This window comes from Malaclemys terrapin, chromosome 13 (assembly GCF_027887155.1).
Source record: "Malaclemys terrapin pileata isolate rMalTer1 chromosome 13, rMalTer1.hap1, whole genome shotgun sequence".
NCBI classification, from domain to species: domain Eukaryota; kingdom Metazoa; phylum Chordata; order Testudines; family Emydidae; genus Malaclemys; species Malaclemys terrapin.
Window position 1 is genome coordinate 35485813 of NC_071517.1, and position 18126 is coordinate 35503938.

At 43.9% G+C, this 18126-nt stretch overlaps 1 pseudogene; it reads left to right on the top strand.

Annotated features, from left to right (window-relative positions):
- The first annotated feature begins 16239 nt into the window (after nt 1-16239).
- On the top strand, nt 16240-17230 carry LOC128848010 (olfactory receptor 10A7-like; annotated as a pseudogene).
- The last annotated feature ends 896 nt before the right edge of the window (nt 17231-18126 follow it).

The window sequence follows — 18126 nt, forward strand, 5'->3', positions numbered from 1 at the left end:
AAACCCCCCAGACTGCTTCACCAGATGCTTTTTTCTTTTAAGTGAAACCCTTTTATTACACAAAGTTTTTATAAGCGGGCCTTTCTTTTTCAGCACACGCACTTGATTTTGTGTTAAAGGTACGTTTCCTTTTAAAGGTATTGAGTGCTATTTCTGAGATGGCCGCTACTAGATCGTCAGAGGCCGAACACAATATAGCCCTCCTTTGCTGTGGGGACGATTTGCTAAGTAATTTTAAAAGGCCCAGGTTTCTCTTCACACAGCTAGACATGTTTTCGGTCAGCAGCCCTGGCTGTTAAAAAGGGGCCTGCCGATAAGTCATCTTTTTATACCCGGCTGTTCTTTTCAAAGTATAAGCCGCCGGCCAGTGTGAAGGGAAAAGACCAGTTCTTAGTCTATAAGCTTCTAGTGTGGAAGCATTTAAATCCACCACCAGGTAGCCATAAGGTCTTTTGGTAGCATCCTCAAAAGCTTCTAGAAAGAATTGAGCTTTGCCGGGGTACATTTGCCGAGCGAGTGTAGCAATTTGTAATTTATCCCTGGGGTTTTTGAACAGAACCATGTACTTTGTGTTTAGGTTAATTGTGCGACTCTTTTTTCCCTGACAAAATACGTTTTGAACTATATACATAATGCTCAGGTTTCTGTGATGCACGTACTTGGTAAAGGCTTTCTCAATTTCATCGCTTTCACAAGCCGAGTTCATCAGATCGTCTATGATAATCATGTTTACTTTATTAGTAGGAAACAAACTGTCATCGTCAAAAGCATCAGGCAGACCTTCCACAAATTTGATAAAGGGATATTTACAAAGCAGTTCTTTATACAGAGGTTGCCAACAACTGTAACACCACACAATATTCAGGCATAACAGACAGTGTGTGTTTGGCATTATCCAACATGTTTTTTATAAAGTAATTTTTCCCGCAGTTGGTAGGCCCCGCGAGAATTGCAGAAAAGGGATGTTTCCACCTCGTATCCATTTTTCAAAAACCGTAGGCCAGGGTTTTAAAACCTTCTCCTAGGACCCTCTTGTTGTAAACCACTTTTTGTGTCTTTTTAAGGGTTTTTGTCTCTATTTGCCACTGGTTTTTGTTTCTTACGATAGAGGGCTGCTGCACCTCTATCTTTTTTGAGGTGATTTCTTGCAGACCCGTGCAATAGTCCAAGAGTAGATCTTTCAAACTGTCAAAGTTGATCTTTTCGCAGTTTGCTACGTTTAGGGTAACACCTTTGACTTTCATACAGGCCTTTCCACCTGACAGCTTATACCCATAGGTTTTCGGGCCTGCCGACACAAACTCTGTGATGTGTTGATCTGGCGGGATCTCACTTGTGAGGTCCCCTAAATAATCCCCCAGAGGGGGATTCCAGTCACCCTCCCTTTTCACAAATATCACCGAGTCAGTGTAGTGGTACAGGCACTGCTCTTGCAAACCGTCTAGGAGGCTGTATAATTCTAAGCGGGCATAAGCGGTGGTGAAACAGGTTATGAAAACATTGGTATTGCCAGAGACAGAGTACCGTTCTTTTGCGTGCTTCCACGACACGCACGCTGTTTCATCATCGATAAACTCGCGGGATGAAACCTTATAACTGGGGGAGAACAGGTACTGCAAGAGTTCGTCAGGGTCTCTCACGATGCTGGTGTTGGGTAGGTTGGATCTTTGGCCGAATTTACCCCACAGAGAATTTAAAAACAGTTTAGCGATTTGGCGTTTAGCAGGGTTTGATCTGATCTCATGTTGGAGTAAATGCACGCCTTCTTTCTGGTAGAAATCGCTAATGTACTTATTTTGTTTTTCCTTGTCTGTGCACCAACTGGGATACCCTGAAGCCTCTTGTTTCTGACGGAGGTGTAATTTTATGTACTCTGAAAAGAGTTTCAGATTTTTCATTAAAATGCCAGATTTCATAGATCTTAGCCACCGCGTACCCCTTTGCTATGGCCGCGTTCAATTCCACTGTGCACCAAGTCCCCAGGATGGCCCGCTCCTCGTCAGTATGGGTGCATGTCTCCTGCTGCTCGGTTTCCGCACAGGTTCGGCATAGCGGGAACATAAGCTTGCCACCCACTCTGACAGGTAACAATGGGAAAAAGAGGCCTCCTGGGGGGTACACTTTAACTTTTGCAATTCCAAAATAATTTGCAAGGGGCCCAAATTTGTCATAGACTATATCGGGGTGTCCGATAGGGTATTCTTTGGTTTTGTTTACGAAAGGGTACAGGCTGGTAAAATCATAATAGTGGATTTCTTCCCTAAGGTTAGGCTTGTAATATAGGCGGATAGCGTTTGTCCTCCCCCCAAAAAGAGCATCCCTAGGCACAAGAGGCTGGGGTAACTGGGCTCGGTTTAAAAAGTCTGCAAGCTCCCTGTCTGTTTCTTTCATCACCTCCCACTCATGCTCCCAAAGAGTCCTCACTACAAAATCAAGTTGTTTCAGATAGTCTGTCTTGAGCTAAGTCTTGTAATAAAGAAACCCAAAAGATGTCCCCGTCATAGGATTTTGTGCTTTTTCACAATAACAGGTGACACAGCCGTGGAAAAAACACCCGTTAAACTCAAAGGCTGTGCGTACCCCATCAACATCGGCATAACCGTCTAAAAAGTAGGGGCCTACCTGTAGTTCCCCACCCTGTAAAGCGTGCCGTATTTATATATTTTCTTTGTGAGAGATATACAACAGCCACTGAATAGATTGGGTCGAATATCTCTTTGTCTGCCTGTGATAGTTGTCTGGAGGGATAAAAGCTACCGTGTTAGGCTCCAAAAACATAAACCTGTACATAGCCATGCAGACAGATGCCAGTGTTATGTACTGGAATGGATCTATACACAGTTTTATCTCAGTGAATTTACCAGGTTCTCTCTCTACTACATCTCCCTTCTCCGTCATTTTCATAATCTCTTTTCTGTATAGGATACAGGCCTGTCTCAAAATTTTTACATCCTGCTGACAGTAATACGCGAGCTCTTTCTGCAAGTCAAATGCCTCAGAGCTGTGGTCCTGATACCAGTCAAGAAACTCTGCTTTTTCTCTGGGCATCATGCTTTCTACACCATAGTGCTCCATACCGGGCATAGGCCCCACGTAATTTTGATTTTCTAACATGTTAAAAAAGTTGGAAAATACTCTTTGCACCCCTTCAAACCCCATCACCTGCGGTAGCTTGCTAAGCTTCATGGGCAAGAAGTTTAAAGAGTCTATAAAACGAATGCCCAAGGCCTTAACTTCCACGCACATTAGTTTATTACCCTGAGTGATCAGTTCTAGGCCCATCTTTTCCTTGAGTAACTGTCTAACAATAAAGTCTGCATCATAACCTTTAGAATTATGTGCTAGGAACGTGTAGTCCCGAAACTCTTTGTCAATAAAGGTCTTCACAAACACAGAAAGACACTCATCACCCTTAAATTCCCAGGATTTTTCTGGCTTTAGGGACATAGCAAAAATGTAATTGGGAGTGTGCACCCCGGTCTCCTGCGTGCATTCGAAATCATAAAAAATATACTTTTCTGAAGATTCGGGCTTTCTAAGGCCGTCCATAAAACAGAGGTGACCGTCTACATCACCAATGATCAAACCCTGACACTGCTTCCACAGTCTCCCTTTACACCGATGCCACTTGTTCACGCAAGACTGACACTTCTCACACAAAGTTTTATACAGGCATTCAACTTGGTTTTTTGATGCCCAGTCAATATGTCTTTCTAAACACTCTTTGGACCGACAATACAGTCTACAGCTAGGACACCGCTGCTGCACGCCCACGCTGTCTGAGCACGTTACGCTCAGGCAGAGGCGGCAACGATACCTGCAAGAGTGGTTGTGGCTGTACACCATGTGGCAAAACTCACAAACAACTTTTTTACATCCAAAACCCCATAGTAATGCTCATCGTGCAACAGGATAAAATAAGTCTTGGGGTACACTGTACCCCCCCCGTTTTAAAAAAGCCCCAGCCGCCTTTCGCTGTATACAGCACCACCTGTATGTTAACTCCTAAATGCTGTTCAAACTTTGCTACGTCGCTGAGCATAACCTTTTTTTGATCTGACCACCCCAGTTTCTCATGTAACTTTCTCGCCTCCACTAACAATTCTGCGTCTGTAGGTTTACGATCGGACATGACAGCCAAGAGCCCACCCGCAAAACACAAACTGGAACCAGTGTAAGTCAGGTCTACCAAACACTGTCTCTTTTTATGAATAATTTGACTATTAAGGATAGTATTTAAAACTCTACGAGCGCCCCCACCCCTATTTTTTACAACCGTCAAAACAAGGCGCAACATCCCATCGAGATGCAACTCTCTATTGCTCTGTAGCAGTTTTGAGGTCTGATTTAAGAAATCCTCAGCAGACAGCTCATCCCTAGTTCTTTTGACCGAAAACAAAGAGGGTTAGTTAAATTACGGCTCTCTAAACGTAACTGAACATAATCAGGGCCTACCGTACCATTAATGTCATCGAGCACTAACTGTATTCCACGGTGTATGGCTTCAACAACCTGCTGAGCTGAATTTATTTGCTCAAGATTAACAAAACGAAATTCCTCACAATATACCGACCCCCCAAATCTGGATACTTCACGTTGCCAACTTCTCACTCTCTCCATATACACCTCGGCATTTTCGGGGTTACTTGGGGGTTCCTCTACGGGATCATTAGCGGCATCTTCTACATCAGATGCTATTTGAGAGTCAGATTCTGAGACGCCTCCATGAGGGTCATTGGAAGTAGAACGGGACCCGTCTAGAGAGCCCTCTGGGGAATTTGCTAAACCAGAGTCTGATTCCACCTTCCCATTTTCAGACAAGCCAGTTTGAGAGCCTCCAGTAGGGGGCATCTCTTTTTGTTTTTGTTTTTTCCTCATTACCTCTTTAGCCCTTTTTAAAATTTTTACAACAACCCAGGCCTGGAACTTTTTGGCAGCCATCTGTTTATTCCCCAAGCGCTGTCCCCCCTTTTGTTTACACATGAGCTGATGTGTACCCTGGAGGGTGCCCCTTTTACCCAGGCCCCTTTTCACAACTAGTCCTGCCTGCTCAGAGCCACCCTTTCCAATCCTTATGTTTTTCATCATGGCTCTGAACCAAGCATCATATTTTTCCCATTTCTTTCTAGAATCCCATTCTTTTAGACTACACGAGGATACATCCTCCACCACTTTTCTGAGGGAAGCCTCAACCCCTTCCCAACTACTAGAATATGGGGGAGCTGGGAGAAGCTTATGGTTTTGGGAGAATGGTTTGTCAGTTCTTGGTTTTTTTATTCACAACCCCTAGAGCGCATGCTCCGGGTTTGTGAATGTGGGTGTTTTCGCTCACAGTTACCTCAGGGCTTGGTGTGGTGGTGGCCACTGAGGAACTGGAGTTATGGTGGCATGGTTGTTTTTTACCAGAGTCTTTTGTTTTGTCCTTGGGTTTGACGTATATGAGGTTTGGACTGCCTGGATGTTTCAGATGCACTCTTGTGCTGTTTTGCATTGTTAATTAAAGGTCTCAAAGCAGACTCCTGGTTCGTTGGCAGTTCTGGAGAAGATGTCCTTGTATCTCTGACTACCACATTGTCAGAAGAGTTGCCCAGGCCTATGACGGGGAAAAAACAACATTTTACAAAAAAAACCTGAACTTTACCACCCTCTCTCATCCACACCCATGTATTTACTTAAAATATAAAACCTCATAGAACAACCAAACCAATAAGCAAAATATATTTACAGGGCTTCATCCATCCATCAGTCACTGATGCTGGTGAATTTTCCTTTTCAGCGGTTTCTTTCCTTTTTCTTTTCAGCTTGTTTTCCCTCTGGTCTAAGGATCTCTCATGTTTTGACTGTACTGTGGAGCAAACAACAACATTATTATAAAACACATGAAACCGTCTTATAAACAGACATCTCACACACCTCATTAGGGTATTTTTCTATTTAAAAAGTCATAGCTTTACAACAAAATAATCCACTTCAGGCTGTACAACAAACAGGTTTTTAAATTATACTGCAAAAATGAGATGTAAAACCAAAAACTGCTTTTAAAATCCATTTTGCAGAGAAACCCTTGTTAGTTTAAAATACACTTACCACCAGTTTAAAACCCACAGTTTGCAGCCATATACTTTTCAAAAACCCCACATGCATTTTAAAAGCCACATGCTTCTGTTGGCCAAATAGGGCCCGTTTCCCCCCGGAGCTTACCTAATTACACCAAGGAGGCACGGAGAGACAAGAAGACGGGTACCAGGTCCTTTATTTGTCAGTCAGCTGAGAGGGTGCTCCTCGACTTATGCCAGAAGAGACACACCTTATAAGCACAACTGAGCTTCTTTTATACAGAGAGACAAACAACTTAGCATTCATTCTTTTGCATCATTATGCTGACCGATAGATAATAGGTTACACAGGATACATATATTATTTTGGGGAGGGGGGATACAAGAGACATCTGTTGCAGATACATTTGTCATTTTGAAGGGAGAACAAGGTACATCCCTTGACCCTTTGCACTAAATACCTTGGGGATATATGGGAAAACAACTGCAAACTAACTATCTCTCTCTGTTCCCTCCTCCTTATCTCTATTATTTCTGCTAGTGTGAGTGAAACTGCAGCCATCTGCCAGAAACGCTGACCAATACATTTCTGCTTCAGCCTGCTACAGAGCCTGTAAAGCAGTTAGCACAGAAGTAGATGAGAGTTCACAAGATGGAGTCTGGGGGTTTCAGATAGGCCCAGAACAAAAGAGTTTCATCAACACTTTGGCTTTCCACTCTCCCGAGTTACCTGGTAGCTATGCCTAGTGGATCCCAACACTTCTTTTACCCCACAGCCATGTGCCTTGGGGTTTAGTTAGTAGCATTCATCCCATTTTAAAAACCCATCACATTATGCAGAGTAAAAAAAACAAAAAACCCTGTGCCAAGTACTTTTAAAAATAAATAAATAAAGTTACCTTTCACTATGGGATAAAGCGTTGCAGGCACATGCTTGTTCTGTTCCCCCTCATGTGTGCTTGGGCCTTCAGGTTCAAGAACAAGCAAAAATGTTAGTTAGTATTACCACCAAATCCCTATACAGCCTGTGTTTTTTTTTTAATTCAACAGTATTAAGCACAACTATAGTTTAAGTGGTTTTTACCTTGGCCTGGTGGTGAAATGCAGTTTAAAGTTACTGGTTCCATGCTAAACAGATCACACTGCAATAAACATAGGCACCATTATTTAGTAAGACAGCATGGGCAAAGAGTGGCCTTATATAATATATAGTTTCAGAGTTAAAGACAGCAAGTCTTACCTCTTTTTGCAGTCCAGCAGCTATCCAAGAAAGTTTTCTGTTAAAAGGACAAACTGCAGCATACCTAAGGTTTTTATACCCTCTTAGCCCATTGTTTCAAACATAGTTGCTAACAGGTTAATTTAATCACCCCTCCCATAGCATTCCCTTTTGTGATCTGGGGTAGTGAAGCCATTTTGTCTGGGTGTGTGGGGTTAAAGCCCCATTCAGTCCAACAGCCTAAGGATAGCTCAGTGGTTTAAGCATTGGCCTGTTAAGCCCAGGGTTGTGAATTCAACCCTTGAGAGAGCCACTTAGGGCTCTGGGGCAAAATCAATATTTGGCCCTGCTAATAAAGGCATCTCTGTGAGATAAGTATATCTCCATATTAACTCTCTTGTACTCAGACACATGTCTGAACTAGCCTTGGTTGTTTTATTGTAAGCACATTTTTAGGATTTTTCCCCTTCCCCACCACAACATACATTTCAGCTTTTTGCTATACACACACACACACACACAAAAACACAAGAGCTAATTCTCACAAACAATTTATTTTTTTTATTTAAAAACATACAGCTTCTTGAAAACAAAACCAAGATGCTTCATTAAAACTTTTTAGCTCACTTAAAGGCTAAAGGCGTTCTAACAAAACACAATATTCACAAACTCCCCTTTTTAAAAATTTTACAGCTACCAAGTTTTATATCACGTTTGTCCCCTCACGATTCTCTAACTTAATCCTTTTAGATTTCTTACAAAGAGTTTTTTTCTTAAGCATGGTTCTGTAACTCTTTGTGCGGACTAGAGGGTCAAGATAATGCTCTAAGCAGGCATCTTCCGGTTTGGTCATTTTCCTTAGAACACGGTCAGGGTCTGCACTGAGTTGCACAGCATTTATCAAGGTCACCCCTTGCGCTAAATGTTCTTGGGTTAGGCACAAACATTGCATACCATAACCTATGGCAACAACAGTGTTTAATAAGCTTTCCAAACACAGCTCAGCACACAGGCCCCGGAGCTTGCAGTTTATATCCACTGAAGTCCAAGTCACACAATCATGGTGCCTTTGGCCTGGCGCATCTATGACACAGCCCTCACAATCTTCAAAAAGCTTTTCCCTAAGGCAGTGTTTAAGGATAGCATAAACAGCAACGCGTACAATAGTCCGCATGACTTTTTTACGCTCATGACGTGTCACTGGCTCAGTTAGTTCTATGCCAAGACGCCTCCTAAACTCCTCATAGCCATCATCCTCAGAGTCCTCTTCAACAACTCGTATTGGCATTGAGCAAAAACATGGTGGGGCCAGTTCATCTTCGATGCTTGATGCATCACTGTCCGGGTCCTCTAGAAAGGCATCGTCGAGCTGTTGAGAAATTTTCAGAAAAGAAAACGTGTAAGCACCCCTCACTGCTTGTTTTTTAATCTACACAACCCCCAGTTCCTACCCCATTACCCACCCCCGTCCTTGACCGCCGCTTCTTAATCATTCATTTTACCTGAGCGCCATCTTTTCCGTTCGCCTTGTCCTGTTTCCTCTCAGCAGCCTTTCCACACTTACTATGCAAAGCCTCTTAAACTCCTCATAGCCATAACCCTAAGAGTTACCAACCCCTCCTCGACCATCGCTTCTTAAGCATTCATTTACCTGAGCGCCGTCTTTTCCGTTCACCTTGTCCGCCGGTGACTCCCCCGAACTGCGATCGCCTTCCACCTCTGAGGGGGTGGACAAAGAGAGGCTGTCACGCTCATCGGGGTGTCTCACAAGGGTTTCGGGGTTGGGTTCCGGCATATACAGCAACGGCTGGGCCAAAGGGCTCTCCTCGGTCGCTCCCTCCTCCTCCTCGGAACTGTCGCTGATGTAGCGCTTTCCCCGCGGATGGTCAAAGACCCTCGGGGCTAAAACAAAGTCCAAAGTTCCCATGGGGGTGGTAAAGGAGTCCATGTTTCCTCTCAGCAGTCTTTCTGCATTTTCGAAAACACGTGTCCTTGGTAAGAAATGGCGGCCTCCTCTGTCTGGCGCAGGGCTTTATGGGGGTAATGGTGCTGCACTCTGATTGGCGGAGGGCCTTGGGAGGCATTCTTAATGGGGTCACACGACTCCCTTCCGGAGGGGTCACCCCAACCCAGAAGTCACCCTGGTTGGTCAACATCTCCTCTCAGGGCGGCCCTGTCGGCACGAAACCCCTCCTGATTGGTAGAGGGTGGTGGGGGGAGTTCATAGAGGGGTCACACGACCCACTTCCGGATGGGTCATGCCACCACTGGAAGTCACCCTAATTGGTCAAAATCTCCTTTCGGGGTGGTCCTATCGGAACAAAGCCCCTCCTGATTGGTAGAGGGTGGTGGGGGGAGTTCTTAGAGGGGTCACATGACCTACTTCCGGGCGGGTCACCCCCGCCCCAAAAGTCACCCTAATTGGTCAAAATCTCCTTTCGGGGCGGTCCTATCGGGAAGAAACTCCTCCTGATTGGTAGAGGGTGGTGGGGGGAGTTCTTAGAGGGGTCACCTGACAAACCTTGCTTCCGGTCTGGTGGCACCTTGACCCCGGAAGGAATAACCCCATGGATAGGAATTCCGTGGACAGGTGGGAGGGACCAAGTGGTCAAGAGGAGGGGCCTAAGGGGTCAAGGGGCGGGGTCAGGGTTTGATTGACGGCAGGGCCCTTATACTACTAACGTATCTGGATTCCTTTTAAGTGTAATTTCAATTTCCTAGATTGGCAAAGCTTTTTTGGTGGGGGAGGGTGGATAATTATAATATACCTGTGATATTTTTATATTAAAGTTGCTGATATATATTCTTAGTGGTAACTGCATATTAAGTTATTATTATTTCAAATATTTATTTTTGAAATAGTTAGAAAATCAGTACTATCACTCATATTTTTACCCTTTCAAAACCTTTTATTCCTCTGGAAAAAAGTTTGGTCCGGTCCGGTGTACTGGCAAGAGCCAGTACGCTGTGCTGGACTGGAGCATCTTCCGTGGCGGTGATTTAAAGGGCCCAGGGCTCCAGCCGCTACGGGGAGCCCCGGGCGCTTTAAATCCCCACCGGAGCCCTGCCACCCTGCCTCTGCAGCTGGTAGTTCCAAGGTGATTTAAAGGCCCTTGGGCTCCCAGCCACAGCCAGAGGCTACTGCTCAGGACTCCAGCGTACTGGTAAGGCCTTTAAGTTACTTTCACCCCCAGGGAAAATACTTTACTTTTGTTTGCTTCTCTCTACAGGAAAGATGCAAAACAAGTTTTAAAATGGGAGGGGAAAGATTTTCAATGACAATTGAATGACTCATTCATGGCAATGAGTTCCTCCTTTGCTGGTGTTGCTGTTGTTGTGTTTTGGTTTTTGAAACATTTGGATATTTGGAAATTTGGAATTCTCGTGTGCCCCTCTTTGTGACCTTGAGCACAGACACACACACTTATTCTTTTCCTGTCTCCACCCTGTAACTTGTCAAAATGTTTCTCAATTTGGCAAAGTTCAGAGGGAGCACCGCAGGATGAGCTATGTCCAACTGTAATTCAGCTTGCGGTGCCTCAAAGGGCCTTGTGCACAGGGCTAGCTTCACCTGCCCGCCAAAATGCAGCCACCTCTGGGTGCAGAATGGCACCTGTTCTGGGACTGGAGGGGAAGGAGAATCCTGTGGCTCACTTAACCATTTCCCTGCCATTGTGGGAGCCTCGGGCATTGGTGCATCTCAGTCCCTCCTGTCCGCTGTCTGTGGCACATCATAGTCTAGTCTCCTGTGGGCTGTGATACTTTGGTCTCATTTTGGTTGTTGGGGTTAGTGTGAGGGTGCTGGGTGGTGCTGGTGGCCTGTGCTGCATGGGAGGTCAGACTAGATGATCTGGTTCCCTTCTTGGTTCAAATACTGTGGCTCTATGACTGAATCGAAATGAAAAGATGGAGAGAGGGGGAAAGGAGGAGGAAGTTGACAGATCTGGGATTTGGCCAGACTTGAAACCTTGAGTACCAGGGGACATTGACGGTGGTATTTTTAAAAGAGCCTCAGGCCTCTAGGTGTCCAACAACCATCCAATTTCAGTGGGATTTAGGTGCCCAACTCACTTAGGCGCCTTTCAAAATCAAAGCCATAGAACTTACAAGCTGAAGGGCATCGATGTAATTTTTCAGCCAAAAGATGGTGCATCCTGCAGTTCATCATCCCCTTGCCAAATCCAAGGACATTGCCATCAACAGTAGCAAAGAGGGGAGAGCGCCTCCTACAGATCCCCCACCCCAGTCCCTGCAGAACAGCATGCGCTAGAACTGCACTGGGGCACTGGGACTAGCATTGACTGTTGTGGGGAGTGCCCTCTACTGAGCCCCCACCACGGTCCATGCTCAATAGCTGGGTTTCGTGGTCAGCACCCAGTGGGAGAGCAGCACACCCCCTGTTTTGTCACCCACACCACCTCCTATTGCACAGTCCCCTGTATTATCACACGGAGGTGAAGGGCAAGGTAGTGCTCTCTCTACTGAGCTTCCCACTCTGTTCTTTCCCATTGCACAGCTCAGCTATGGTTCATCTTTTCTCCTTCTCTCTAAACTGCCTCTGGGTAGCTAAGCTGCAGGGCTGGTGGGCTCTGGCCTCTGTCCCCACAGAGGAAAAGTGTGTGTGGTGATGCAAGTGAGGATTTCATCCCGCCTGCACCCCTCTACCATGGAGAATTCTTTGCTGGTGAATGTTCTTCTGTACGTTTAAGCTTAGTTTTTACATAAACCTCTGTTTTGGAAGTAGTGGTTAAGCTTATGTTTATAAGTTGCCCCCATTAGCTGAACCGTTGTGCTGCCACCTATTGACTAATCACAGTAATTGCAGTGAGTACTTTATTCTATTTCATTGTCATTGTATCTCCCTATATTACTTGTAAGTAAAGCTATTCCTCATGCCAACTTGGGTGTTTAATGCTTTCTGTAGAGCACTAAGTATCATTTGCCCTTATCTGCGAGGCCTGTTGCTGGTTTAGGCTGGAGTTGTATCTGGAAGCTACCAAGGTACCCTAAGAGGTGTACAAAGCATATCCAGGAGGAGACACCGCCAACTGTCGTTCTTCCTATGAGTGGAGAGATGCTGCAGATGGGTAGAGAGAAGCTTCCCACATATCCAATACCACCTTTGGGACCACCCCAGGATCTCCTTTATCCACAGTAACACGGGGTATCCAGAGAAGAGAGGGTTACACATTAAAAAACAAATAAAAACCTGACAAATATTTTTATTTGGAGTAATCAAACATTTTCAGCCAAAAAAAAATGAACAATGATTTATGATGATTTATTGTTTGTTTCTGATAAAGAACTAGAATTTTGGGAAGAAAGCAGATGAAACCAAATTTTTTGTCAGAAAAAAAAATTAGAACATTTTTGACCTGCCCTAAGTGTGAGTTTAAAGTCCCAGGCTCTGCTCGCAAGGGACTTGCGTCTCTGAGTCTCTGAACATAGCAGCTCTGCACTGTGTGTGTAAACAATGAGATTGAGTCACTAGAACCTGTAAAGAAACAGATGCAAGCAGATGGACTCTTCTTAGGACAGTGCTAATGTTCCTGTTTTGGATTTCAGCCAATAGGAGCTGCCCACATGCAGTTTTCTCTGGGGATAAAAGGAATGGACTTTGCCCAGGAAATCTGCAGGGAAGTGCACAATGCTTCTGGGAGAGGGGTGGCCTGAAGTCAGCATCCCTGACTCAAGGCTGAAGGATCCCCACCATCATACCTCTGTATTCAATGGCCCTTAGGGGCTGGATTGGATATTCATTTTATCAGTCTGTGTAGTAATTTACAGCCATGATGTAGAGGGTAATTGCATCTTCATTTCTGGCAACCGTGGCAGTGCAATCCTCTGTGTTACCAAAATGTGCCCATGTTCCAGACAATACACAAAGGGCGAGAGCCAGAAGAACTGAGTGCTTGGATTGCCTCCACCAGGTGCCTCCACGCCCATGGTACACCCAGCACTCGAGGAGACTCTAGGGACTGCTGTAGCAAAGCACCCCCAGCCGCACCCTACCATGGGGTTGGTTATAATGCTTTCACATTAACAGATTCATTCACAGAGACCACAACTGGATACAAAGCAGTTGCTACCCCAAAATTACATGCAAATGCTCCATCCCCCAAGTGGGCAGAGTTAAGGCTGTGCAGGATTACAGACCTACATTAGGCCTGAGTCAACTGTGGTTTTACACTGAGTTTGGATGTTAGCATGAGCGATAGGCCCAAAAAGCATGTGACCAAAAAGACCTGCGATCATGAGAAAAGAAAAGGCTTGTTTGTGTTAAACTAGTAGTGACCCTTGAAATACAGCAGTATCTTATTTAAGGGTTGGGTTCAGGTCATCAAAATAAAGAAAAAATGGTTAATTGGGTACCTGCTGCAGTCAATAATTAATGCTATATGATTGTTTAAAAAGAAATGCTTTATCCAGTTGCTGGGAAGAAATATGGCAAAATAAGATAAGAAGAAAACCTTGACAAGAGAGGCCCCATCATTAATCTTGTCTTGACTGGGTCAGAAGACAGGGTTCAGTCCTAACTTCCTCTTCTGGCTTTAGCTAAGTGTCAAGATCCAGCAATGACATCACTTCTTTATTATAGTGTATAAAAGACGAGGTATGTAAAGTTTTCTTTGTCAGAGCTTTTTCTTACCCCTGTGGAATCACATCATGATGGGAAAGTATCTCCCGAGCCTGATCCTCTTTTGGGTATTTGGTCAATGCTTATAACTGAATTGTTGCTAGGAGGTCGAGTTTAACACAAACAAATATGCTTGTATTTGTATTTGGGACGTAATCAACACCGAGTGACCTTTGGATCAATAAAGGAATCCTTGTGTGGAAACTGAGTCATGGTAAACTTTAATAAATGTATTAGGAGACTTTTTCCCAACAGGCTGCATTACGCTACATTGAACAGGACAGCAGTGCAGTGTGCAACTTCATCATTTCTTGAATGTTAAGGGCCTGACTCCCTCTCAGTGTCCCACCTTTGTCTGTCTTTCATCTTTAGATTTTAAGCCTTTGACGACTGCAAGTGTCTCTTCCAGTGTGTCTGTACAGTACCTAGCTCAATGGGACAATAATCTTGGAGCCCTTCAATCTTCATGCTCACGTAAATCAGGAGCTAAGAAGTCAATTTACTGTTCTACAGTATGTTAAAGGCTCATGAAAAGTCAAACCAACTTATCTTCAAATCTCCAAACTGACCAGCAGTGGGATTTTGGGTCTGTTCTTATTTCATCGCTAGCACTTCCCAGAAAACTAACTGAGTTATGATCTAATTCATACCCAAAGTAATTACATTTGCATTGAGCTTGTGACAGAGTGAAGAATCACACAAAATCACTGGTCACTTTTACAGTTTTGGCTTTATGGGACTGCGCCAAAGTTAACATTACATAGAGCTGTCTGTTTAAAAGTTGAGTTTTCAAAGTGCCCAAAGTCCACATGCATAGGCAGACCCACTTGAAAATTGGATGGACTAGGTTAGAAATAGTGTTCTAAATCTGGAGTCATTTGGTTAAGTGATTCATTAGATACATTCCCGCTCACTCCCAAATTAACCTTGTTTGAAAATTTGCTGGATCTCATAACACATTTTAGTCACAAAACTGGGGGGTGGGAAGGATCCATGTGTAAAAGCCACATAAAACATCCATCACTGAACTGCTCTAAGATCCAGCACAGAGTACCCAGAAATTCAAACTTTATCAGATATTCATTCGGATTCTAAGAAGGACACAGGACAGCTGTGAGCATTAGTGAATTAGATACACAGGTGTTGGACTAGATTAATAACTGGTAAATTTCTGATATGGGAAATATAAGAAAGAATGACTCTACAGCAGACCCCAGAACGTGCAGCAGACCCCAGAATTTGGCCTGACCATTCAAAAGAAATATGTTTCTCAGCCTCTTTGTTGAGTCTGTGTTAATTGTAGAAGCACATCCAGAGTTCTAAAAATAGCAAGATAACAGCTGTCCTTTATGGCTGGTACAACTTTGTTTTCTTAAACTCCAGTAACCCCCCCCACACACACACACACACACTCCTGCATGCTTATCTTATTTGTTTCCTTTTAAATGTAACAAGTGGGATAAATAGACTTATTGAAGTTTGCCATGTCCCAGTGATTTTACAATGGTTATGTTAAAGGATTAAAATGCAGATGTTGACAGGCTATAATTTGGAGTGTGATTGTATGTATGTATGATTGAATAAGAAATGAAAATGTAAAGGTGTCAGCCTGTGAATTACAACCCCAACATCAATTGGCTGAAGAATGCATGGAGTGAAATGTCCGGGTGACTCTGAGGGCAAACCGAAATCCACAATCCACCCCCAAGCACCCAAGCACACCAAGGAAGGAAGGGGTGGGGGCAAAGAACCGATGAACAAAATAACACCAAGCTGTCATGGATTGTCCATCTGCTGATTAAACATCACTTCAAAAATAACAGTGATTGATTATCACTTCAAACGTAAAAGCAGCATGATGAAGCAGATTCCATAGACTGGTATAGGGAGAAATTCCTATAAAAACAGAACCTAGAGACTGAGAACTTTGAATCAGGTTCTGCCTCCAGGAGGATCGGGTGCGCACCTGATAAGATTTGGGTCCATCCTCGTGTTCAGGCTACCTGGCCAGCGATGTGGCATGAGCAAGCTGCAGGCTGGTAACTATAACTACCTTGCAGAACTTTGTATAAATGAATGTGTAAGAGAATGAAATGTTATAGCTATAACTGATTGCTTATTCTGATTCTTTTTGTATTCACAATAAATATGGCATTTTGCCTTCTCCCCTTTAATAAGATCCTGCTGGTTTTTATTCCATTGGTATAACACAGGTTGCAGCAAATTGTAAAAAGACAAAATTCTTAGCTTCCTAAAATTCACAGGAAGACTCAGATTATCTGGAGAAATTGTATGGCAGTAGAGTATGGTGGAGAGGGGGAAAGTATTCTGTGAAAACCTATTCTTTCCTTTTCTTCTTCAGAATGAAAACTAGCCAAGAAACAGTGGGAAGAAACAACACGACAATCACTGGCTTCTTTCTCCTGGGCTTTTCTGACATTCCCAGCCTGAAGCATTTATTTTTTTTCAGTGTTTCTGGTGACCTACATAGTCACCTTGGCTGGAAACCTTCTAATCATTGTCCTCACATTGGCTGACCCAGCCCTTCATACCCCCATGTACTTCTTCCTCAGGAACCTGTCCTTCTTGGGGATGTGCTACACATCAGTCAATGTCCCCAAGATGCTTTGGAATCTGCTCTCTGGGGATAAAATCATCTCTTTCATTGGCTGTGCTGTGCAAACCTATTTCACCTTTTTCCTGGGTGGATCAGAGTGTTTTCTCCTGGCGTCCATGGCCTACGATCGCTATGCCGCAATATTCAAGCCTCTGCATTACCCAGTGGTTATGAACAGGAAGGTGTCCACTGGACTGGCTGCTGGTTCCTGGCTCAGTGGTCTCCTCATGTCCTTCGGTCACACCAGCATGGTGTTCACCCTACCCTTCTGCAGATCCCATGAGATTAATCATTTCTTCTGTGACATCCCTCCACTGCTGAAGCTGGCTTGTGGGGACACCTCCCGCAACGAAATGACTGTCTTCATGGTGGCTCTGTTCTTTGTCACCTTCCCCTTCATGCTGATTCTCATGTCCTATGTCTGCATCATTTCCACCATCCTGAGGATGCCCTCGGGGGAGGGCAGGAAGAAGTCCTTCTCCACCTGCTCCTCTCACCTCATGGTGGTGACACTGTTCTATGGCTCCGCTTGCATTATGTATCTGAAGCCCAATTCTTCCTACACACCAGACACAGACAAGTTTCTCTCTCTCTTCTACACTGTCATCACGCCCATGCTAAACCCCATCATTTACAGCCTGAGGAACAAAGAGGTGAAGGGCGCCTTCTGGAGAATGGTGGGGAGAAGAAGATTCTGTTGAATAAAGGAATATGATTGACTGTAAATGTCTCCATCTCAATTCTTTTATGTCAAAAGTGAAAGACATTTAGGGCTATATATCTATGTTAGGCCCTTATCTGGACCCATTACCATGGTAGCTGAGCACCTCACAATGTTTAATGGATTTAACCTCATAATGCCTCTGTGCAGTAGGAAAATGCTATAATTTCAGTTTTAAAGATGGAGCAATGAATCACAATGGCCAGATTAGAAAAAGTGTTTAGGTTCATCAGTATGCAGATAGGTGCCTAACTGGACTTTCAGAAATGCTTAAACAGTTTATGCACCTAACTCCCATTGACCTAGTTACATTTGTAAATCCCAGTAGACATCTATCTGCATCTTTATGTACCTAAATAAATACCTTTGAATATCTGTCCCTAAGATTGTTAAAGGTATTAGACGATGCTGTGGTCAGCCTAACTGATTTAGGAGCCTAAATATCATTTTCAAAAGGGAATAAGGCACTTAGGAGCCTAAATCCCTCTGACTGTAAATGAGATTTTATCTCGTAAGTGCCTAAATCCCTTTTGAAAATGAGACTTAGGTTCCTAAATCAGTTAGGCATTGCAATTGTGAGCACAGCAATGCCTAAATACTTTTAAATATGTCCAGGAGACACACTTAATATTCAGTTTTATATCCATTACCCCTGATCCCTGTCTCTTCTCTACTTATCACTGTGTGCAGAGTTAAAGTTGCACAGAGTGCCTTGCTTAGGAAGTCAGAATTAAGGCTACATATTCCTTATCACATAAGGGATCACACTGTATCACACAAGTTGGCAGAGTTAAGGTTACACAAGATGTATCATAGAAAATTTCATCCAGTCCAGGTTTATATGTCTTTACATTATGTGTTTACCTTCTACCAAAA